This window comes from Dicentrarchus labrax, unplaced genomic scaffold (assembly GCF_905237075.1).
Source record: "Dicentrarchus labrax unplaced genomic scaffold, dlabrax2021, whole genome shotgun sequence".
NCBI classification, from domain to species: Eukaryota; Metazoa; Chordata; class Actinopteri; family Moronidae; genus Dicentrarchus; species Dicentrarchus labrax.
In genome coordinates, this window is record NW_026136713.1 from 28,708,131 (window position 1) to 28,732,870 (window position 24,740).

Below are 24,740 nucleotides of genomic sequence, written 5' to 3' on the forward strand. Positions count from 1 at the left end.
CGGCTGGAAGGAAAAAATCTATGAAACTTTAGATTATTATTAAGTGTAAAATTTAATTTATTGAGCTTGGAAATACAGTTTTAAAAAATAATCTTACCTCAAGGTAAACTCATGGTTACCTTCCAGTTTTCATTAAGAGGTACTGAATAATTGGACCATACGACGCAGTTGAAAGCTCACAGAAAAACCTTGAGTTGAGAATATTATGTTAAACTTAATAATATTATTAACTCATTATGTTTGCCTCTGGACTTCCCATTGCCATTATTTAACCCATAAAAGCTTCTTCATTTGGTCTGCTCATTGAATTGGAACCCTCCACCTCAACAAAATATTAACTGAAACTTCAATCTGAACAATAAACCAAACTTTCTGAGCTCATCTACTTGGATCTGTTAATTTCCAAAATACTGTCCATGAAAGATCACTTTATTAAACAAGGACTTAAGTTACCTCCTCTCATAAAACATATCTAATTTATTTTAGATTAATGCTAGAAGAGTCGTCTTTCTTTGTATATGCCTCCAGTTATTACATTACCTAATGCGGTACAATTTTCGAGTTTGGCCACTAACATCTGCACTCGGGAAAGTCACTTTCAACAGCACATTATATAAGCTCAAATGTTAAGTCGAATGCTAACACGGATAAACAATTATATTTTTCCAGATGAGACCCCTCTGACGTTCGTCTACCCCCGCTGGTGATGAAATCGCATGAGATCAAGTTGCTGGAATGCACCAGCGGTCTCGGTTCTACTGGGACTAATCGGTGGGGTTTGCTGAGCCTCGCATGGACACACGGGGCTCGCATCTGATCCCAAACAGCTGCTTAGCAGACAGGGCCTGCAACTGAGAATGCCCAATCCAAGCTCTTGCTCCAGTCCAGGCAGGCACATTTGAAAAACATTGCTCTGACCCTCAAAAGGCCGCGACCCTGCAGTAAATGTATTTTGGCATAGGATATTTGGTTGGGAAAAGCACCTGTCATCTCGCCGAGTGTTTTCGGAGTGAGTTATTTTCAGCAAACAGGCATTCATTTGTGTTCTGCAGCAGACCTTTGCTGGATCTTCTGATAACTGTTAAAGGAAAATGTAAATCTTTTTGGACTTCTACAAACCTTAAAGATCCCCTCCAGACGTTTATTAAGACATATATGGAAATGGTCTGCTTGGAACAATAATATGTGTCTGATAAATTTGTTCTTTAAAAACACTAATTCCTACATTAAAATCATTAAAAAGTAATCTATTCCTACCTCATTAAAACTTCCAGAATCTCTGAATATGCAAATGTTGTTAATTTCTAAACGTTTTCCTGTTGGACACAAGATGTCTCCTCCTTTACTGTAAAGTCCATTCTCAGTGGATGTGCACTGGTGGCTTCAAGTTTCTACATCACTCTGTACAAGTTGCATACTGGACCAGGACTGACTTCATAACTATTTGTGATGTCATAAAGCATGCTGGTAGGCCCCGCCCCTTAAAAAAAAATCAGATTTTCAATGAGCACAGAGAAACTTTCCACTTTCAGCAGATGAATGTGAAAACATCCTTCTAGAGTCAAACTCTGCACATACAGCATTCAGACAGTGAAGATCGTACATCCAACTAGGAACAAGAAGAAACAAATTTTTTAGTAGAGTAGGCCTTTAAAAACTTTCAGAAAGGTACAGGTAATCTGAGAGTTTGAGCTTGCATTTGTTTGAAACTCATCAGCACTAAAATCACACATAGTAGAATCCATGATGCGCGTGATGTAGCAACACTGAGTAGATCGCGTGTACACACATTTCATGCAGTTACGTTCAAGTTCTGATCTTGGCCAGTAATGAAACTCTATACTTCGAAGTGATAATACTGTCGTGAAAGTGTTGATTTCCTGTTGTGGTCATCTGGCAGCCATTTCACATGAAGATAATTAGAGAAATTAGCCACCATGTGGAATGTCTTCTCTTGACAGAGTGAGAGGGAAGCCTTCCAGGAGTGCTCTCACTTCCTGATTCATAGTTCCTGACTGGGGCCCCCAATGGACACACACACACACACACACACATATCACATGCACATACTCTTTATCCCTCTGTTTTTACAACTACTATCTTTCCCTCTTTGCTCCCTCTTCTAGATCACACACCATGTATGTGCACGCACGCTAACAAACACAGAGCTCCAAACTCAACCAGATGTTTTGCATTAAAAAGCAGCAGAGTTCTCTCCTGAAAGCTTCCACTGAAGAGTACATTCAGTCTCATTACTCCTCTATATTTACTTCTATCTTGCTCTCTTTTGTTCTACTCCTGTGTTGAACTGGAATTTACTCGCTTCACTATCTGAGGAGCAATCAACACTAACTCAGCAGAGTGCATTAATCGCCCTGCCCTCCGTTTCTCGCCATGACACCTGTCACTCATGACTCTGAAACAGTATGTATCTTGAGACTGAAATCCATGTTAAACTGTCACAGTCTGTGAAAGGCTGATAACAAACACTGCTGTCTGCTGATAAAAAAAGACAAAAAAGGCTCTCACAGGGTTTTTGTGTCTATATGTTTCACTTTTTATACCTTCATTCACTAATAGTCACCCTTGGTGTGAGATCACTGGCATCAGCGTGATAACAGAAAATCTACTCACACAAATCAAATTTCCTGAATATCAGTGAAATCTAATGTAAGGCAAATGGAGCGGTTTTGTCCTGTACTCACCCCTTGCAGTCTTACAGCAGTGGGTGCTGATATAACAACCATTATAGGTCATTGTCACTGTTGGGTGGGAATCATTTACTTTTCAGGAAATAAAATTAAATAAATAATATAATAATGTAATGATAATAATTGAACATTGCATCATTAAACATGGTATTGTTGCTTTTTATACTTTTCATTGGTTAAATATTTGTTAAATCCTCAGACAGACTTTAAGGGTGACCAATAAAGTTGATTTATGGAAAAAAAAAAAAAAATTACAGTAAGTGACAATTGCTGCCCTGCCAGTACAACTAATTTCCTACAGCAAATACGTTCAGAGGGAGCGGGTTCTCTTCCACTGAGTCTGACATGTTGAACCGTCGTGTTACTACAGAAGTCCAGAACGTACAAACCAAACTTTTTTGCAGCCACAGTTTCTCCTACACACTTGGAAAGCTGAGCAGTTAGTCAGTTGGCTGCAATCTGCAACTTCATCGCAAGATGCCACTAAATCCTACACACTGGTCCTTGAATACAAAATCAACTTCTTCTTTATCTCTTCATTTGTCTTACATCAAAAAAGCTTTCCAGGTGCAAACCATGGGAACGCTTTTGCTGACTTAGTCACTGTGGTTAGTGAATGGGAACTCATTGTTTGCTATTGGGTCTATCTGGATTTAGACCCTTTGTAGACTTTTGTGGCAGATGGCCAGTTTTATAAACTTCAACGGAAAACAAAGGTGAAGCCAAAGTGAACTGGTTAAAAGGTGCTTATTGCAGTTTGGAGAGACCTCAACTGACAGTAAGATAAGCAACACTGTTCACTGCTATTCTTGCCATATATATAAACACACTTCCAATATTAGGGAAGTTTTGCAAGTTATTTTGATGTGAAAAGAAATCCATATTAAAACTTCTGTAAGATTTGAGCTACCCTCCCCTCAGAGTTGGTGCTGTGCAGTAAAACTGACACAGGGAGTGTTCCTAAATTAGTGCCATCTCTTCTCAAAACCCTCCTCCCTGCCTGACTCCTAGTGCTCTCCCTCCAACCCTTAACTCCCACTTCCTGACGATGACAGCCAGGTTCCTCTCCTGACATTCCAACTCTGTCTTCCACTCACCACCAACACTTCCCATATATCCCATCTCATCTCACTCCTCCCAGCATACCTTTCATTTATGTATTTTGACAGAGCTTTATTTTAAATGCAAATAGGATTCTCCCCTGCCAGGTTGATATTCACTAAGGGGGGCTGGAGGGGTATGTACCATGGGGTTCCAAGGTGAAGCACAGTTGAGGGATCCTCTTCCTCTTCTTCATCTTTTTTTCTCCAGAGTCTAAGCCGAAAGTTAAAACGATAATAGTTTATTGCTTTTGCTTTTGATAAAGGAACATTTTGAAGAAGAATTATTGGTATTATAGGCTAACAGTAGCACAAGTGGAGTAGAGTGAATGAATGAACTGACTCAGTACTGTCACAGCAGGCAGCTACAGGCTATATATATATATATATATGAACCTACACACATAGGTCTATCTAATCCAGTTTAAAGCATCATACTATTAATAAGCTATGATTTTCCAAAGTGGTTGGCTTGGGTGTTTGGGACCATAGGTGGTTACTAAAGTGTTGGATTGCTAGGGTGTTGCTAGGGACAGAGTTTTGCTAAATGGCTGCTATGTCATTCTTAATGGTTTATTGTTCTTTTGATCCCCCATAACCTTTGGTGATGTTATTGCCTTCCTGGGGTCTTTTCATACACAAAATACATGCTGCTAAATGTTTTCTGCTTTTGCTACATGGTTGGTAGGATAGTGTTAGTGGTTGCTATGGTGTCACTATGTGTGAGCCAGAATTGATTCCTGGGTCTCTGGCAGAGTGTGTTCAAACTGGTGCAAAACCACAACAACAAATAAATATAGTACACACAGTTCTGTACACTTACAAAGGAGAAAAGCTGCCAACTACTTGTTAAAGTTTGCTTTATTGCTTTCTTTTATTCACATATAAAGCTTTTCTCTTATAGCTGCAGGATTGTTGCAGTGTTTGTTACATGTGCTGTACTGTGCAAAGGCATTAACCTACACCACTGCCTAAATCATTATAGTACTTATTTACTTGTAATGTCACGATGATCAGGGAATTAATACTCCTTCTATTGCTGCACAATCTGTAAGTCTTTGTGGATACAAATTTTACCTAAATTGGTTAAATGTAAATGATTATGATAACAGTTCCAACTGAAGGGGTCTTTGGTAATTGAATGTGGAGGTTGAGGTTAATGGGAGTCAGGACATGGTTATGGTTAGAAATAGAAGGAGAGCACTTTATGAGGCTTTCAGCCTCTGACTGTTACGGCAATGTCACTTTTGCTCTACAGACAAATTGCACTGGAAATATATGGCCCATAAAGTCTGTTAAACCTTGGTGCATGTGTGGCAAAGCATGAAAACGTGCCATAAAAGGAAACCAAAAATAATAAAAGAACAGAAAATTTGGTTGATGTCTGGTTGTGTGTGCCATGTGCCAGTGAGAGGGAGACATAGTGAGGAGGGCTGCACCCTATGTGCATTTATAATGTATATATTAGGTGGTTTGACAGGTATCATAGTTACAGTGGCAGCGGTTCACCACCATCTTAAGCCACTTAAATAGCTTGCCTCTGTTGTAGAAAAACCTTAAAAGCATTTTTTTTCTTACATTCATTTTGCCTTTGTTTCATCTTTTTGTGATGTTTTATGACCTGTGGCCCAGTGGAACTTCTAACAAAACTAATTCTTTGAAGGCATAATGTGTCTGCTACCAAGAAAATAATCCTTACTTTCTTCATCATGAAAAATGTAATTTTGTGGACACACTTGGTAACGGAGACATGCTCCATAGCCTTTTAATAACACTGATGCCTCTGCAATTGGAGGGCCATTCCCATGCAATATAGCAGGTGTTCTCTTTCCCTTAGTCACGGTACAAGTGTGAAGCCAACCATGATATGGCGCCCTATGACCTCTCTAACGTGTCCTAATAAGAAACCGTTGTCCTACAGGTGTTTTATTATTGTAATATTTGAACTGTTGTTATAACTGTAAAGTCTTTGTTCATGAACTTTCTCATTGCCTCGCCTGGTGACTGCATCTAAAAAGCATCTAGCTTGATTTTAAACTACCACTTACTCAATAAGATAACCAGCACCTACCTGAGTTCTCATGCTTGTCAAAGGTAGCATCGTCATCATCGGCAACCCTTACTTTTTCTGCTCTTTCTTAAGGACGCAGACATACTTGACATTGTTTTGCCCTTACTTTCTCTTTGTTTATGTAGCGTCTTAAGGAAGTGACCTGGAACAATTGGCTTAAAATCAACAAGACTTAACACAGATACTTGGAAGTACTTTGCAAAGAGGCCTGGGGAGAAAATGCTTTAACACATTATTTCTGCCTGTTAGCTGAGCTCCATAGACAACACATCTTCTGAACTTTTGCCATGCGAACAGAAAGGTTAAGAAAATGACTTATTTGTTTATATATAGTTAAAAGTAATGTATAGTTGCTGTAAAATCATTCAAAATATTGTGTGTGTGTGGTACTGAAGGTAAATATATTACTTGTCATCCAAAAATCTATGGAGACTAACTACCAATCTGACTCTGAAATATCTAACGATTGGTGTTTTTGGTGGTGGGTCAGTGGATTAGTGAGCACTAAGGGAGCGGGAGGAGGTTATGGGGGGGACGTGAATTCAAAGCTTGAAAATTGTATTGAAGGATGCCGGTGTTGGGTTTCCCATCAGCCGAGCCAGCCAGCCAGCGTAAGCCTCTCCCTTTCCAGTTCATGGGTCAGAGTTCATGCAACAGGGCCTGGGGCCTCCAAAATGAGCTGGCTGGAGAGAGGTAAGAGGGACGGCTTCAGCATAAAGTGCATGAAGAGGTCACAGAGGAAGTAGATCGTAATAATTCACCCTTTAAAAAATTACTCGCTTGTTTGCTAGTAGTTAATCTGGATGGCTGCTCGAACCATCCAATCTCTGGATGTTTAGCATGGAAAAAGTTTAAAATGCTACATATTTACTGTAAGGTGTCCAAGAATCAGTCTGAATTCCTTAACTTTTGGTCTAAAAGTGTGGACTAAAGACCTAAATTACTTATCGTCATACTAATCCTTTGAGAAATATGGTTCTGCACTCTCTAGAGTAGTTACAACCTGTGTTCTTTGACAGGAGAGAAAGTACAAACCAGATAAGAACCCACTGCCTTCCTACCATTTGGATGACTTAAGGCCGACGTCATAGGGGTATGCAACCTCTGGTGAAGGGGTTAACAAGGCATTATGGTCATTACTGGTGGAGAAGGAGCAGCAGTCCCCCTCCTTGAAAACTACCTTTAAATTATAGAGCTGATGCATATCAATTTTCAGGGCTACGCTAAGTACCACCTAAAGGCAAGCTAATCTGTGGCGCTGGGAGACTGAATATGGGCTTAGGGTTCTGGGTGTGTTCGCTTTGAGATAAGAAGAGACACTTTGTGTTCATGATCGTGTGACAAAAGCAGAGGTGAAAAGTTTCTACTATTTACAATGTTAGTGAATACTTCAGGAATGTTTTCTCAGAATTGATGTTATACAGTATATATTGTATGTGAGCAGTTACATTGATACCTGTTGTTTGTTGATAAAACGTTGTTTTAACCTAAAGCTTAAAGACAAAAAATGTGTGCTCTTCTCCCTCGTGTCAATTGCAAGTTCTGCTTTGGTTCATGCAACATAATTGTCCTGCCATTTCAAAAAAGAGATAAGTAACGTTCAACATAATATATCCAAGTTTTGGGAAGAACATGTTTAAATGCAACACATATGGTACTATCATTTCTTTAGTTTTTTGCTTTAGGGGCATTATGCTTTATTTGACAGTGGAGAGGCAGGAAAGACAGGGGAGAGAGAGGGGAATGACATGCAGCAAAGCACAATTCCTGGACTCAAACCCACTGTGGTAAGGACTCAGCCTTGATACATGGTATGCACTCTACCAGGTGAGCTACCAGGGTGCCCCTGAGTGCTCAGTAACTGATCTGACATCCAAGACCTGATTTGGCCAGTAATCCAAAAGGTTCAGTCAAGGTAAAAGCTACTGTATGATTCCCATCTCATTTCATTGTCTGAGTCTATTCCAAGGGGATGTGGTGAATAAGGAAAACATCTCTGCAACTATGCATTACTTATAAAATTCAACATCCTGAAGTCATGTTAACTATGACCAGAGGACAAGAAAGGTCATATAATGTTGATGAGTGCAACTTTTGTTATGAAATTTGTTTAGAGCAATAGTTTTCTCTGCTTGCGACTGCTTTACACAAACCTTTGTGTATGAATTGAGGCCAGTTTAGTCAAAAAAATTGAAGATTGTTTCATTTGAATTAGTTCTGAGAGGTACAACTATACAGTATTTCACAAGCATGAGGCAAAGATTTAAGAAAACATGCATATTTTTATGAAACCAAATTAAATAGTTTCTTGTTTTTTGGTATGCATCTTGCAACATGACCCCCAGGTTGGTTAATTTTTTTAGTTCTGTGACTTGCATTAAATGTCCAGTGTAAGTGTAACATTTAGGAGGATCTATTGTTAAAGAGTTCGGTCTAACCCCCCCCTTTTTTAAAAAGTGTCCTGAAAAAACTTTTTTTTAAAATTGGCCATAAAAAAAAAAAAATTGTATTGATTGAATTGGATCTGAATTGGAAGAAATGAAACACAATGTTGATAATTATGTTTTCATTTGTGTATAATAACCTAAAAGTAAGAATCGTTCTTTAGAATGAAACATTTATATCTACGTGGAGTCCACCATGTTGAAAAAATGTTTCCACGTTTGGTTTCTCCTTGTGGGGGGGTGAAGCGAGAAGTTGCAATCTGCAACTACACTGCTAGACGCCACAAAATCCTACACAACGGACCTTTGAGGAGAGGAACTGTTCAGCACAAACGTTTAATTTTTGAGGGATCCCAAATATCTGGTCTTGTGCACACTAATGAATGAATCTACCCATTTAATCTATTTCTGATGTACAGAAGATCCATGTTGGTGGCCTGTTTAACTGCAATCTTTATCACCATCTCTACAAATCTGTAATTTGTACCATTTTATGGCATTTGATGTTTCCTGACGTTTGAGCTTACGTTTGGAAGTTACTCCTCTTTCCTCATACGCTGTACAAATGTACATCTTCACAAGTCCTTTGATCTTTTATTCACTCTTTAAATCTTTTTTCATCTTAATCTTATTAAAGCCTTTTAAAAAATCTGCATGTGTGATGAATTACTTTCATTTGTTTTAAATGAGACAGATCTTTTCTCTAATCTTATATGACTCCTGACGTCATCACATTCAGTATTCCATGTAGTCATGCCATGATGCGGACATCTACAGTACTCTAATCTAACTGAGAATATGACAGTATAATAACAAATGCATAACATTGGACACTATCTTAAAGATGTAAGCTTAAAAATAGCCCACACATTGCATCTTGAAGGAGTAACACAACATGGCATTTTCTTTTCTTTTTGCCATATGTCCCCCAAATTTCATACAAAACTCCTCTCATCTGCTGAGTAAGTATGCTGCTCTTCCTCCTTCCGCACTCTCCATCCATCCCCTTTCATTCACAACACCCCCGGCTCCTATCAACAAACCCCCTGAGCAATGGAGAATGGGTCATATAAAGGAAACTGGGAGTCTTTTTATATCCGTTTACTGTTAGTGTTAGCAGCAATTTATGACTCCACTGGCTCCAGTGACGTGGGATACAGGGCAAAGGGAGAGCAGGCCGTCTCCTCCAAAGCTATTCAGCGTCTCGTAACCTTGAAGCCTTTTCCTTTTTACTGCCATTAAACTGCGTCTGGGAGTAACCCCCCCCCCCCCACCCATGTGGGCCCTGGCGGTAATGAGGCTCCTTCTCCACGACTTCAAATGATCCAGGGTGTCAGAGTGCGCTTTTTTTGGGAAAAGTTCTAACTCACTTCCTGGCTGCTTCATTTAACTGACGGTGAAGCTCCATCGGTAATGAAGCCTCTTGAGATTGAATTGTTTATACAGTATTGCAGTACAAATTAACTGCCTGATAGACCGTCAAATTATCCATCCGCTAGAAGAGGATTCAAAAAATTAATTCGTGGATGTAGATAACACAGTATTTAGCTGGTTGAGATGGATAAATAAATACTAACACATACTGTATATAATTTTATGGACTTTTTAAACTATGAAAGGTCTGATGTTTTCACCCTCTCATCCTCCCATGCTCTTCCCCCTGTCAGTTTGGACCTATAGGTGAATTTGTGACCCTTTATGGTGCCCTCTTAACATTAGCATGGCCACTTCTCCCCTGCCATGACATGCAGGATTCCAAGCTAAATAAGCTTTATACCCAGACACCCCCCCTCCTTTCTATCTCTAGGAAGCCTTTAGATCATCACTGCATAAGTCATAGGAAAACCCTCCCTGGGAGAAGGGGGATCTCTACTAAATAGATCAGCAGCAGAAGATGTTTCCACAATGATCCACAATCCACAGTGCTGGGGCAATCCCTGAAAGGAATTGCAATTTTCCACATTTATCGCTCCCTCCTAAGTATCAATAAATATATAGAAAGACAGCAGTTTCAGCAAAAATGCCAGCATAAAAACCAAAACCAAAAATAATGTTCATCCTACACCGCAATGAAGCACTCCAATCTAACACCGTGCACTCTGAAGAACTTGTAAATTCAAAACCTGTCTCAGAAAGTGAGGTTAAATTAAGAAATTGGACAGTTTGAGTGCACTCTTAATGCAAAAGCAAGCAATTAAGTACAACGTTCAGCTCGAGGTTTGTCAGACCCTTGATCACTCTTACACAAACTTTTCCGTAATGCATCTTTTTAATGTTCTCTAATTCAGTTGTTGTCTAATGCAGGCCCCATCACTCTGACTGAAGAGTGTAAAATGTGTTTCTTTTGAGCAAACACTCCTCTGAGCAAAAACAACCCTGACCCAATGAACCAAAGTACAATGAATATTTTTAAAGTACCTCTGGCACTGACAGAAATACTGTTCCAGCCGTTAAATACTGAACGCAGAACCTTCGCTTCACGTTTGCTTTTACTTCATCTCGCAGTTTTCAAACTCACAGTCTTTAAACTGAGTTCACAGCACAAACAATGCTGTATTAAGTTCCTGCGTGCTGACTCGCACGGCTGCTCTTGACTACCTTAAAACTGTACTATCGCAGGAGTAATGTTTAACCAGCGTGTGGCAATTTTGCTCTGACAAAGAGGCCAGATAGGGAGTTGTTCATTAAAAGCAGCAAATTGATTATTTCCTTCCTGTTGTTTGCTTGTCATACAGGGCTTTCAGGTTTACTTCCGAACCTGAGTTAACACAATGACCATATCAAGCGGGGGAGCTGATTGTGTAACCATTGCCCTCCAGTTATCGCTGTGGCACGGCCAAAGTTAATAGCCGCTTCCCTTTTTTTCCTGGAATCGGCACTGGCTGCGGGGCATGGGTCAGAGTATTGGAACCAGCGGCCTGTTTGTGAAATGAGATATTGATTCAAAAGAGTAGGTATACCTCTGAGAAAGAAGTAACTCCGAAAGACTTGTTTGGACACGATTGTAAGCCGAGCATGCTAGATGCTAAAGCTAATTCAACATTTGGAAGGAGGAAGAGGAGAAAACTTGAGGGAATTATGCAGTGTCTTTTTAAATAACTGCCAAACTGAGCTACTGCAGTAAAATGTACTTGAGCTGACTTATTTATTTAACCTATCTTTTATATTTCCTAAGAAGGAGGCCTTTGTTATAGTGGAGACGGGTGTATTGTATAGCTCATCATACATTGCTGCTGAGTATCAAAGCAAACAACCACACCTTTGGTGCAGGTCATTTAGCCGCGTTAATCATACATTGAACACACTCACGAGTAACTGTTCACCTGTCTTGCTGCTCTGGGGATTTGTGTGTGTGTGTCTGTGTGTGTGTGTGTGAGATGCCCTTATCCCTTCCTCTGCCTGTGTAATGCAGATTAAGGGCTAGTGTGTCATATCTGGCCGGTCCTCAAACTGCTGTGCAGGTAAAGTGCTGAAGCATTCAGAAGAGGTGAAATCACCCGTGGTAGGTATTTTGTAGTGCTTCATATGCCAAAGGGTGATTAATATCTGTCACATTCTTGGGTTTCACAGGTTGCCTGTGTGAGTGTGAGGTGTGTGTGTGTGTGTGTGTGTGTGTGTACACAAACATGTTTGAGTGGAATTCAATGCTGTAAAAACGAACATCATCTCAATTTGTAAGGACAAGGTGGGGGAAAAAAAGAGAATGAATCTAAAAAAGAAAGTGGTGGAAGGTAAAGCTGTATTACATAAAACTGAACACTTTAATAAGATACAAAAAATAAAGAGTACGGTGTGTAACATTTAGGAGGCTCTATTGGCAGAAATGAACACAATATTCCAATGCTGAACCCATGATGAACACCCAAAGGCATTAAAAGGTAGCACACACACAGATTTCCAGAACAAAGTGGACTATTTCTATTTATTTTGGCCATGTCAGATGAACATGCTAATGTTGGAATATAATATTCATAGGTATCTTTTCATTAGTGTATGGTCAACTGAAAATCCTACACACTGAACCTCTATGCTATTTTGTCCGTAGCCCTAAAGGTGTGTTTAGACAAAACATAAAGCACAGGTAGAGGTGGGAATTGTACACAAAGTCAATGGAAAGACATTTTTGGTGTTATGTTTGATGTTGCTCAGGTTAAAATATCCTGACTCCACATCGTTAATATACAATGAGACAAGCATAGAAAATAGAAAAGGAGGCCTGGAGGAATGTAACAGAAACAACTGGATTTACTGGCAAGTTATGGCATTAGTCTGAATCTGAACAGTAACAACAACACTGCATGTTGTAAGCTAGCTAGAACAAACGTCTGTACTGTTGGTGCACTAACTATTTGTAGTGAATAAACATGGCCTGAAAGAACAGCCCACTGGGCACATTTGCACAAGTAAAGCAAGGGAAAAAAATAGCTTTCATTCAACACTGCATTTCTGTTAGTCTCATTGTCTTCTTGATATCATCTGATGGCAATAAAACAAGACATTCCCAATGACACATTGGCTTGAGCTATTTTAACATCAAAATCAATCAGATTTTCCACTTCTGAAATCTTATTAGCCATCTTTCTCTACTCAGTCACTCTCCTCATATAGAGTTGTCACTTTAAAGATCAAAAATCAACTTGAAACTACTTCAAAATAACACAATTAGAATTCATTTGAACCCAACCATGTAGCCTATCTTACGTTGTAGCACTGACATTCTGTTCATTCGTCCACTGGCTCATTTGTGTGAAAAGCTAAAGTTAATATAAGGCAGTTGTGCTTTAACAGCCATTCACAGTGTTTTCATGTATGCTGTTGAATACAGAATGCTTTCACACATTACATCTCAGATGATTTAGGCTTGCTAGTTTTCTCCATTTTGTATTAGAGGACAATACCCAAAGGGGCATGCAATGGGTGGATTTTAGAGACACATCCCGCTGGAGTACAAGGCACAGCCTGTAGTGCTTATACATTGCACATTTTTCATTTGAATAGACCATTACAGACTGACCATTGTGCTGCAAATGCTAGAATTTCCAACAAAATGTGATAACTCAACTTCATAAAACATGCAATTATCAAAGAATTACGTGACAACATGGTGCTTTAGTGTATTTTGGTCTCACATGAAGGATAAAATATCCTTTCTTCTCATTTCTTCCTGTTTTTCTACTGCTGTTCTAATGAAGGAGAGAAATGTACTGCAGGTCAGCATTCAGTTATGCTGACTCATTCTGCTTTGTAACAGTTGACCACCAAGTAAATCACATTGCAGAAACATGCATTATAGTGTTCGAGAGTCGAATCAATACCTAAAAGACCTCTTTGGCTTAATGGAGACTTTTAATATTCATGGGATAAAGATACACTGTACACCCTATGCCCCATAACAACATCTAAAGATGTCATTTTAAAAATGAAATGAATGATGAAAGATGCAAAGTATTTGAAACATCACTGATTGCTCCCCTCATAAAGACAGTGCAACTTGATTTCACATCTTAGTTGCATTGAAATCATGGAAATTATTTTTACCTATATGTAGAATGTTTAAAAATGTTTTATTTTTGCTGACAGTAACATGAAATAACTAAGTGGATGCTTTTTGCAGTGTGCCAGGTCCCTTCAAACTGGCACAGCAAGTTATGACTTTGTGTCGCAGTAACATGAACCATATTCACATTGTATTTTATTTGGCAAACCTCTCTTTCATATCTGAGATCTGCCCCGTTTATGCATAAGGAGCTGTCAGGGGAGAGTGTTTGTGTTACTCACACACTCAAAGGGCTCTGTGGTGGTTAGTTCATGACTCATCTTAATTCATTCGACCATGGGATGAGAAAAATAATCAGTTCAAAGGCTGCGTAAAAAAAACTTTCAACGCTTATTTCCATCAGTTCTGGTGAGTAACAGCGGTGCCAAGTAACGCTGAGTCAGCTTCCTTGGCAACATTCGCATGTCCTAAAATGAGCGTGTGTAAAAGCACTTGGTTGTTTACATGACTCTGTTCTTTCACTCATGAGAAATCCTGACCTCAGGTTACATTAAACGCAAATGTTTTGTGTGTGTGAGTCAGGCAGGAAGAGTTGTTTCATTTGACCATCAAAAATAGTGAAACATTTTAATACTTGTTTCTACTCATTGTCTTCTTTACTTGATTTCTAGCTAAGTTGTTCTTCCATTTATGATGATTTTAAGGTTACAGGAATATGTTACAGGTATTTTGGAGACATTTTGACCCTTAACATTGCTCTTCTTACAGTTCAGTGATTCAACAACTGTAGTTTATCTCTGCTGCTAAGTCACCTCAAATAAAAACACTGCATGTGATGCAAACATAAATGCAATGAATGTACACCATCTGCAGTCAGTACAAAGTCATCACGATCACGTCGTTGTAGGAAGATTATGCTTGTGTGCCAAATGATGACTAATTTCGAAAATCATGCATTAGAGCGCCTCATTAATATTTGTCACATGTGTCTCAAAGAAATTGTGTCAGCACATCTTGAGTGCAAATGCACGGGGGCTTGTAAATCTCGTGCCTTTAGAGACTAATAATAACAAATTTATCTCTGGGGATTGCGTTTCATGGGTCCGTGTGATGTAAACCACACCAAAAGCCATCATTAATGCCGTTTTTTCGTGGCAGATACAAAGTGGAGAACTTGAAAGCGGCTCATTATTCAATATTTACACATGGCGCTTTGTAGTGCTCTCCACAGAAGCTTTCCATTTAAACTGGAAATTCATCAGAAAGTTCCCCTGCGTCTCTCATCTTGTGGGAACCGCTCTAATAATGAATCTCGCACTATCGGTAATGGCTTTTGTAGTGATTGGTCGTTCCTTTTGAAACTCTGGGCGGGATGGAAGCATTCTTGGTCATTAACACATTTTAAAGTCTGCATACCGAATCTACAAACATGTTTTCACTCTGGTTGATGTTTCGAAGGAAATTATGCAGAATTCAGACAATTTGTTACACATTTAGACCTCCAGTGGCATTAACAATGTGGAAATTCTCGTTAGATGAACTCAATATGTGACTTTTTTGACCACACTGGTGGTGAGGCTCTACGGATCGCAATGTCGGTCTATTGATTGGTCCAACACTTTGGTCCAGACCGAAATATCTCAACAACAACTAGATAGATTGCCAAGGAAGCCTACTGACTTAATAAATCCTCTGAACTTCCCTCTAGCACCATTGTGAGGTTGGAATTTCTGATTTTAAGTGAAATGTTTGACAGCTTTTGGATGGATTGTCAGGCCTATGAAATTTGGTAAACATGAAGGATGGATTGTAACTGTGGTAGTCCCTCATCGCCATCATCAGGTCCAAATTTTTATTCGTCCAATACTTTGGTACAAATTCCTGCCAAACTAGTGACCTTCCCATCAGACTGCTGTTTAGACCCAATTAGCAAATCTTAGGATGCTATCGTGCTAAACTAAGATGGCGAACATAGTAATGTACCTAAACATCAGTATGTTAGCACTGTCACTATAGGAATGTTAGTATGCCGACATTAGCCTTTAGCTTACAGCCTCAGAGAGCCGCTAGCATGGCTGTAGACTTGTTAAGCTTTTGTTTGGAATCTTGCCGGGTGCAAACATACCTCTTTATGTTTCAACCCAAGAAGAAAAGTCAAAGGCCTGCCGAAGCTAACATGTACAGAAGGTTAAATTCATTTACCAAACACCCCAACACTGACAACACCTAATAGTTGTTTTCCTGTCCATAAAACCACTTTTCAGCCCACTCTGTCGCAAACGTTAAAAATAATGAGCTCCTTCAATCCTATAAATGCGCTCAAGATATTTTGCATGCTGAGTGCACATCCTGTGAAAAAGAATATTATGTCTGGTGCTAAATTTTCATTAGCACAATAGTAACTGGCAGCACAGCACCAATATAATAACACAGTAAGGGGGCAACATAAACCTGTCACACCAGCTAAAATGGATGGGCCCTGGCCAGAGGGGGCTAAACGGGACCTAAATCAATTTGAGTGAGGAGCCTAGAGGAGTGGAGAAGGGCTTGCGGGGGGTTGTACTTGTGTATACCCTCGGACTTGAGGAGGGAGGGGAGGAAGCAGTGTGTCTGTTGAGGTTCTCTATGCGAGGGTGTCAGTGAGGCCCAGGGAAGGCTCCAGGCTCAGCCTCCCTCCCCCTCCCGCCCCTCCAAGGATCCTCTTCTGGCTCCAGTCGGGCTCTGGCTCTGATTAATAGCCACCGGAGGTGTCCAACGATGGCTGATAAGGGACCCCCATCCCTCCTCCCTCCTCTGGAACAGAAGGGCTCGTAACAAGCTAGCTCTCTCCCTTTCCCCTCCCCGGGCACTCAGGGAAGCCAATTAAGCACGTCTTAAAACTCAGAAGCGGTGACAACTGGTCTGGGCCTCTGGCTGAGGGCCGCGATGTGACAGTGGTGTTCACTCAGAGGACACTGCAGCACATTTAACCTTGAATCTAAAGCCTCGGGTCAAAGGTCAGAGCTGCTTATGTGTCTCTCTCGGGGACACGGCGCTGCATTTCTAAGCTAATTAGTTAATCAATTTGTTTACCGTGAGGACTCCTCGTTAATGCAGCCAAAGAATAATCATTTCCCAAACAATTCAACAACCGCAACTGGCCCCCCGCCTTGCTGAGATTTTGTTCCCAGGCTCATCGAGAGAGCAGAGACAAGAAAAAAGGAATTGCTGAAAGGGGGGGTCGGTTCCTCTCTTCCAGACAAGAACACAGGCTTATCCCAGCAGCCCGTTTCTCTATTTTTTAACTTGATGGCCAACGTTACAGGTGATCAAAGGACTGAACCCTAGGAAGGGGCTTAGGGCACAGCAGTGCGGCCAAAGGGATTGCTTCCCGGTGATTTGTAAGCAGGAAAAGACTTTTGACATGAAAGACAGCTTAAACAGCAGAGGAATAACAATAAACCAGCTGTAAAATGCTTCTTGTTGCAGCTGAATTGATGCAGAGGGTGGCTCCCACAACTATTTTTCTCTTGCTTTTTTTGTGGGTGTCTGGCATTTCCTACCGAGCCATTTCTACAGTCACATGCACACAACAAAAGGATACATCTGAGGGGGTGGGGTGCCTGGGGTCTTAGGGGTAAAGAGATGCTTTGTGCTGGGGATATTGTGAAATCAGACGACTCCCATTTCTATTCACTCGAGCTATGTTCGAAATTTGGTCGTATTCTTTGCAGTGACAAAAGTGCGGTTTGCCTATTGAAGGATTAGTCCCAAAATGCAATTTTAATGGATCAGTTGATTATAAGTGAAAAAAAGAGATGCCTTAAATGTAACAGATGTTGTCCATGTGGACTGGAAATATCAAGGACCGTAGTTATTTCTTGGAACATGAAACAGCAGAAACATATGAAAGCAGAACAAGACAAAGCCCTTCTTTCCCTTTATTCACTGCATTTAGTGCAGTTTTGTGCATGCAGGCAGGCTATCAGTACTGTATTGCACCACTACAACCATTTAGGCCTATTCACATGTCCTTCCACACCAACTTAACACAGTCTAAAACAAAAGTAGGCCAGATCCAACGGGTGTTTATCATCGGTGTTTTCTGAGGAAGGACAGATCCAAAAATTGAAGTACATAAACTATGAGGCTTCAGATTTCAAATGTTCTTTATGTTGTCCACAATGTCTGTTTCTGTTGAGGTTTCTGCTTATTGGTCATTGGTGTTCTTTGTGTTATGTTATCAGCCATATTGGCTACTAATGTTCATCCTACCTGTATGGTAACTCCCGGGGGACCAATATGACGTACAAAGCAAGGGTCAGTTGACCAACAAGCACCCAGTGCATTAGCAGGATATTTTTTGGTAGCCTTGCTGAGAAGTCTTCCTACTGTCTTGTATTAGTAAAACAATAGTAAAATCTATTAATCAATTATGCACATTTTTCTCTTCAGTTAAATTCTTCTCTATGGGAACTAAAGGTACATCATTTGTATATAACAGGGTTTATCAATTTTCATGCTAACAACAAAATACATCATTTGTATATTTTGCCCCTTCATCATAACTACACAGTAACAATTTTGTTTATTGTCATTGCTATTTCCAAAAGATTAAAATGTACCACTTTAGTTCCAGGAAGGTCTTTCCTTACGCTCAGATTTTGGCACAGAAAATAAGAAATAGCTTAATAACTGTCTCAAGCAAAGGACAAAAATCTTGCATAGTATTTTATTTTTTGTGCAGCAGAGCTGGAAGGATTTCACTTTGTGTATGACAGCCGTTGAAAATACCCTGTTAGTCCTGGAGAGCCTCACGTTCGGCTGCAGTGACACATGTGACATGTTAGTGTATTTCAAGACAGAGATTTAGGCTGATGCCTAAGCCACTGGCCATGTTCAAAAGCACTGTCAGGACAGGGAGGAGGAGAAAAAAAAGAGAAAAAGAGTAAGGATAAACTTCCTGTTGGAGGAATGTGGCTGCTACCCATCACAGCTGGAATCTGCGGGGTCACATACCAGGGGAATGGTAAATATTTAACATTTAATTTCCTTGCTGTAAGGTAGACCGGACACAGAGCACAGCCAGCAACTCCATATTATAGAGCGCCTGAAACACGTAGGTACGGACTCATGGGGGGAAAGAGGTATAAATTGAAGAGAGGCTGTTAAAATATTTAGGGAAAATTCCCAGCCTCTCTGGACTATAAGCCTACAGTGTCAATATTGATGGTATTTTTAATAATGCATGGCGAGAAAAGGCTAACTGCTGTGGAAAGCTTTTTTTTTAATGTTAATACGAACTGTGGTTGTTTTTAATATTGAAGTTGTCATTAAACTGCCTGCCCAGCTTACTTTGCAGGGATTTTATTGCTACACCTTGAAATGAATCTTAGGGATTGTAAGAATGACAGAGCAGAGAGCAAAACAAACTGAGCCCTCATCCAGCGTTTCCTCAGACCTGAACTCCAAGATGGCTGCCGCGCATATGTTCTCCCCTGCTTTACTACCTGGCCTTGCCTTACTTTATGAAGAGCCTATTGTGCTGTAACCTAGTTTCCTAACAGATGATTCATAGTCTGTCAGGGCTAGATCTGAAGTGTACACAGCAGAGGGAGACGGTCAAATGACAGACTTGTCCGTATCATCGTTCAGACAAAAGGAAAGCTAAGAACTCAGCCCTGAAGGCACAGGAGAGCGAGAGCAACTTGACAAGTTTTTTTTTTCTTTTCAGTCATCTGGCAGGGATCCTTTTAATATCAGGTACTGCAGTGATGGGATATCGATATCAGCGAGAGCGGCTTCAAAGCTTGTATTTGGCGTTGTGCATATTCGCATTAACCCGTTCCACTGAGGAATGTCTATGTTTAGTCTATGTGGAGGAATACACAGGTGAACAGGAACATCTTTGCCTCATGTGATTTTATGTTTACATGTGAACTACAGTGGGACTTTCCCCAATAACATGAAAATAACAAAAATCTTTTTGGCAAATTCTCTATATCAGATTGCTAATTGTTATCAGTACCCCTAAAGCCCTTTTCAGACATAGAATAAGTAGCATTTCTGGAATTATCTGTCTGTAGAAATAAAAACTTTCATGCTTATTGTATTATTCAGACAGGACAGGACCATTAGGGAAAGGGGCACAATACGATTCACATCTGGTGCACGAGAGAGAGCGGTGGCACTGCTGGAGAACAGCAATAAGTTGCAAAGTAATGTCACAGAAGGCTGTTAAAAGTGTTACAGAAATGTTTCAAGGTCCAACCTAGAAAGAAGAAACTTATTACCTAAAACTTTAAATACTGAAGCTTACTTTCTGCTTTGAACACCTACCGTCTGGTTGACTGTCACTGAAAAAAATCTGCCACCAAATGACTAAAGAAGGAAGAGTCTACAGCCATGTTAGTTTGTTGGCTTTGTGAGGCTGCCTCTAGGCACAGCGGTGCATACTATCACCATGATAACATGCTCACAATGACAATGCTAACAAGCTAATGTTTAGCACATTGACATTCACCGGACAGCTTCTGGGTCTGTGAAGTGAAGCCAACGTGAAGTGTCTTAAACCTGCATTCTGTGTAACTGCCAGCAGGGGCCAGCTCCATTGGCTGCAATAACACACTGATACCATGCAGTCTTATGGAGAAATTAGAAATATCTCACTTGATTTGTTAAATCAGTTCCCTAATGATTTTATAGTCTCAATAAAAGGTACGTACACCTTCTTAGTTTTGCATGTTAGCATTTTAACATTTGCTAATTAGCATTAAACACAAAGTACAGAGAGGCTGAGGGGAATATCATTAGTTTGGTAGGTATTTAGTCACCAAAATAAAGGTATAACACTATTAATAAAAACAATGTACATATGTTTTTGACATGATAATAACACCAGAAAAACAAAGGGGATAACTTAAGTTATTACTATTCATTCAAGAATCTGTACCTAATGTTATGGTAATCCATCTAATAGCTGTCAGGACATTTCACTCACAACTCAAACATCACAAATGTAAACATCATGGTAGGGAAGAGGGAAAGTCAGGGGATCACAGAGCATTCTGGGAAACGTACATATTTAAAGAATTTCACAGCAATCCATCCTGATGTCTGTTGGGATTTTTCAGTGAGGACCAAATTACTGGACCGGACGAATCCTTGCAGCCTTGTTGACCAGTTCCTCTTGGTAAGAGAGGGTTGATCTCAGAGGGACTGACCTGGATAATGAATGTTAAATGAACCAGTTCCTGACATATTCTGCTATACTAGATCCTGGGACTTATCCCACAATAAAATACTGCACTGGAACACATTGTAAAGTATAGTGTTCTGTCCATCTGACAAAGCCAGTAACATGCTCAAAAAGAACTTTAATATGTAGTGTAAATGCTTTTGGACCTAGTGTACTGCCAGTGAGGAAATTGAACAGTCATGAAAGTAAGAGGAAGGAGGAATGACTGAGCCTGGACTCTGTCACAGATATCCCTCCAGACTGTTTAGTTGACTCACTGGATGACGCAGGCTCAGCATAGTTCTGCTTTACTTCCTGGAAGTGGAGCGCCGGGGTTGCCTTGAAATTACTAAGACAACCATCATCATACTCCCAGTCATGGAAACGGTGAAAACACACGCTGACTCCTCACAGCCGTCTGCATCGTGCACCAAATAACGTGAAACATCTGGAGCTTATTTTCAAATAAAGCTTATTTAGAAAATGTGGTGGGTTACTTTGGCACCGTGACTTTCTATAAATATTTAGCTGTTATGAGCGTTCCGAAAAAGATGTTTTAAGAGGGAAGGGTTTTTGAATGTGCCAGCATTGCAGGTGCTTTGAAACAGACTCCAAAGTTTCAAACTCACTGATGACAGACTATAAGAGGTCACCGAATACAGCTAGAACTGTTCAAATAGCTGTATAAAATTACAGAAACACATTGTCAGAATCATACCAAGATAAATATCTTAACTGACATTGTTTCACTGAGGAAAATAAAATGCCCTTGAGATAATTGGAAATGGTTACTAGATTTATTTTCTTGTATTCATCACTTTAGAAACAACAATAGATTTAGCATGGGAGCTCTCCCTCCTAGAATGTCTTTACAGTTGCTTGAGTGAGTTTTGTCATAGTGTTTCCCCTCCACTTAGCACATAATGAGACACAGCTTGCTTTGCATCTCGTCTGTCCGACTCCTCGTGCCAAACTGTGTCAACAAGTTTGTCAGACAAGCAGAGAAAAGACAACTGAATGCTGCATGGCGACCGAGGGCCTGTTATCCACTGCAGGACTCTTTTTATCCACTGCACGACTCCAGGGATGGCGGTGTCGGTCGTTTGGTCCAGGCTCAAATATCTCAGTGGTGTTTGGATGGACTGCCATGATATTTTGCACATTGATGGTTCGCAGAGGATGAAGTGTTCAATATAGGATCGTGCCATCGACAGGTCAAAGTTTAAATGGGCTGCATTAAGATAGTTCTTCTCTAGTTCACCAACAGCTCAAAGCACTTTACAACAAATACCAACATCTACACATTTCATACACTGGCATACATGGCAGAGGCTTCCTTGCAAGATGCCAATCAAGATGCCTCATCAGGAGCAAAACATCGCTTCCTAATCAAAGTACGCCACAATGACTCTATGCTCACCAATTCACACACAATCGTACACAATCCAAAATTCATCCAAACTTCTTGGCTCATCTGCCAAGGGCAGGTGAACTGAGAAAAATTACCAGCCAAAAATAGTTTCTACTGGCCATAAAACTGCATCAAAGTTTAGAGTTTCATGAGGCTACTGTGTCGCATCATCAAACCACCAATTATGTCCCAAATTTGTCCAATACTTTGGTTTATGAACAAATACCTGCAAAGCTAAAGACATTCCCATCAGCCGCAGCCCTGTGCTAATTAACAAATGTTAGACTGCTAACATGCTAAAGTAATGGTGAACATTGCACCTGCACATGGTAGCATTGTTATTGTATTATTTTACAGTTTAAATATATTATTGCTATATATGTTAGCATGCTGACATTAGCATTTAGCTCAAAGCACCACCTACGTACAGCCTCACAGAGCCAATAGCTTGGCTGTAGTCTCTGTAGAGTTTCTTGTTAAGCTAGCAGCAGTAAACATGCTCAGGGAAAACTGAGTTGTTGCTTTTGTTGCAGAGTGAAAATTAAAAAACTTGCACAGTATGTGAATATTTTGAACATGTAGCAATCTTTTCTGTGAGTCTGCAGCACCAATAGAAGTAAGAAATCGAAACAAGAGCTGTGAAAAGACATTTCTGATCGATGTAAAACCTAACTCTCATTTAAGAAAATAAAAATGCAAGTGTTGAACTGGGATTTGTCTTCCACACTTGTGCAATTGTACATCGGAGGCATCCTGTTTATGTGGCCACGGTTGCTCCGGGGGGATTGGCTCAGGCCGCATCTCGGTGCTGCAACCCAACAGCTGGGAATGGCCTCTCAGTCTGACAAGACATGCCGTTCCTATGACAAATACCCGTAGAGCAGCAGTAACATGTGTCTCCCACCCCTGCGAGTCAAACCCCCCCCCCCCACTATCCCATCCCATCCCACCCCCCCCACACAAAGCTGCACAGTGTACTTAATGAATAGCACACTTGGGGCTGCAGGGGTTTTTGCCGGAACAGTGAGGGGGGGGAAAAACGGCCCCCAGTGACCTCTGAGGGCCATCTGAGATAATAAATCCATGACCCTGAGTTCCGGAGTGCTTTGGGCAAGGTCGGGGTGGCAAATTTCCCACTTCCACAATATCAGATGTTAACGGTAATTCGTTTTAGCCAATGTGTAATGGCGCAGGAATGTCTTCTCCCCAGCCTCATCTAGGGCTGGTGGAATCTGTTGAAAATGTGTGACAGCTGTGAAAGTTGGCCAGCCCCGGCCTGTGAATGTATAAGATTTGGATGTGATTCAGGACTGAGGGGTGAGATGCAGTGCGGTGGAGAGGGGGACTTGTGTTGTTGTGGTGAAGTTCGCTTGCTTGCTCCTCTTCTGTCAGTGGTCTGCTCCTCCTCTACTTCTACTGCCCTATGCTCTGGTGTAACTCCACTCTCAATGTTTTCTCCTCTTTTTTTTTGTCCAAGTACACGGAGGAGGGGCCAAGTAGAACTTTCCCATACAGTGAGAAGGAGGAGTGACTGAATGAAGGCAATCAGTTTGGGAATATTTCATGTATGTTCTAAATAGTTTGATTGACTACTTAAATTGTCCATTCCTACTTACTAAATATTTGAAGAGTTCTGTAACTGAAAAAGTAGTATCTGTAGTATCTGTATTTGTCATGTATTATTGGATGTGTGTTTGTGTTTTAAGATGCACAGCATCTTATGAAACTGGCTCCTTAGAAACTCAAAAGCTAACTCATTCACCATTTGCAAGCTCCACAACAGAGTGTGAGGTGACTGTCAGACTAATTTTATACATGCTAACCTGCCAAACCCTCAGGAACAGCAATGGCATAGTGGCCACACTCACTATAGTGCAGCATTGCTAGCTGAGATATAGACCTACTGTGTATATTTTTAAAGTTTTCTTACACTTCCTTAAAATCAAGAAGGTCTCACGACACCCCGTGAAGCTTTGGCGACCCCTAGTGGTTCCGACCCCCAGGTTGGGAACCACTGCCCTAGTGGATATAACAGTTTTTTGTCGCTGTAAAAGACTAAATAAATGTCCTCTACTGTTCTAAACTGTTACTGGTGTTATTTTGGCACTAGTTGGACTGATCAGAGTCAGACGAGAATAGTACACAATCTTTATTTGATAGTTGCACTGGGCCATAAGTAGGTTAAAAATAAAATTTGCGCTATTGAGCAAAATGTTCTACTCCAATATCATCATTCTGAATTAAACCAATATCGAAGTGACTATAATAGCAGGTCTACAATTGATTTGGG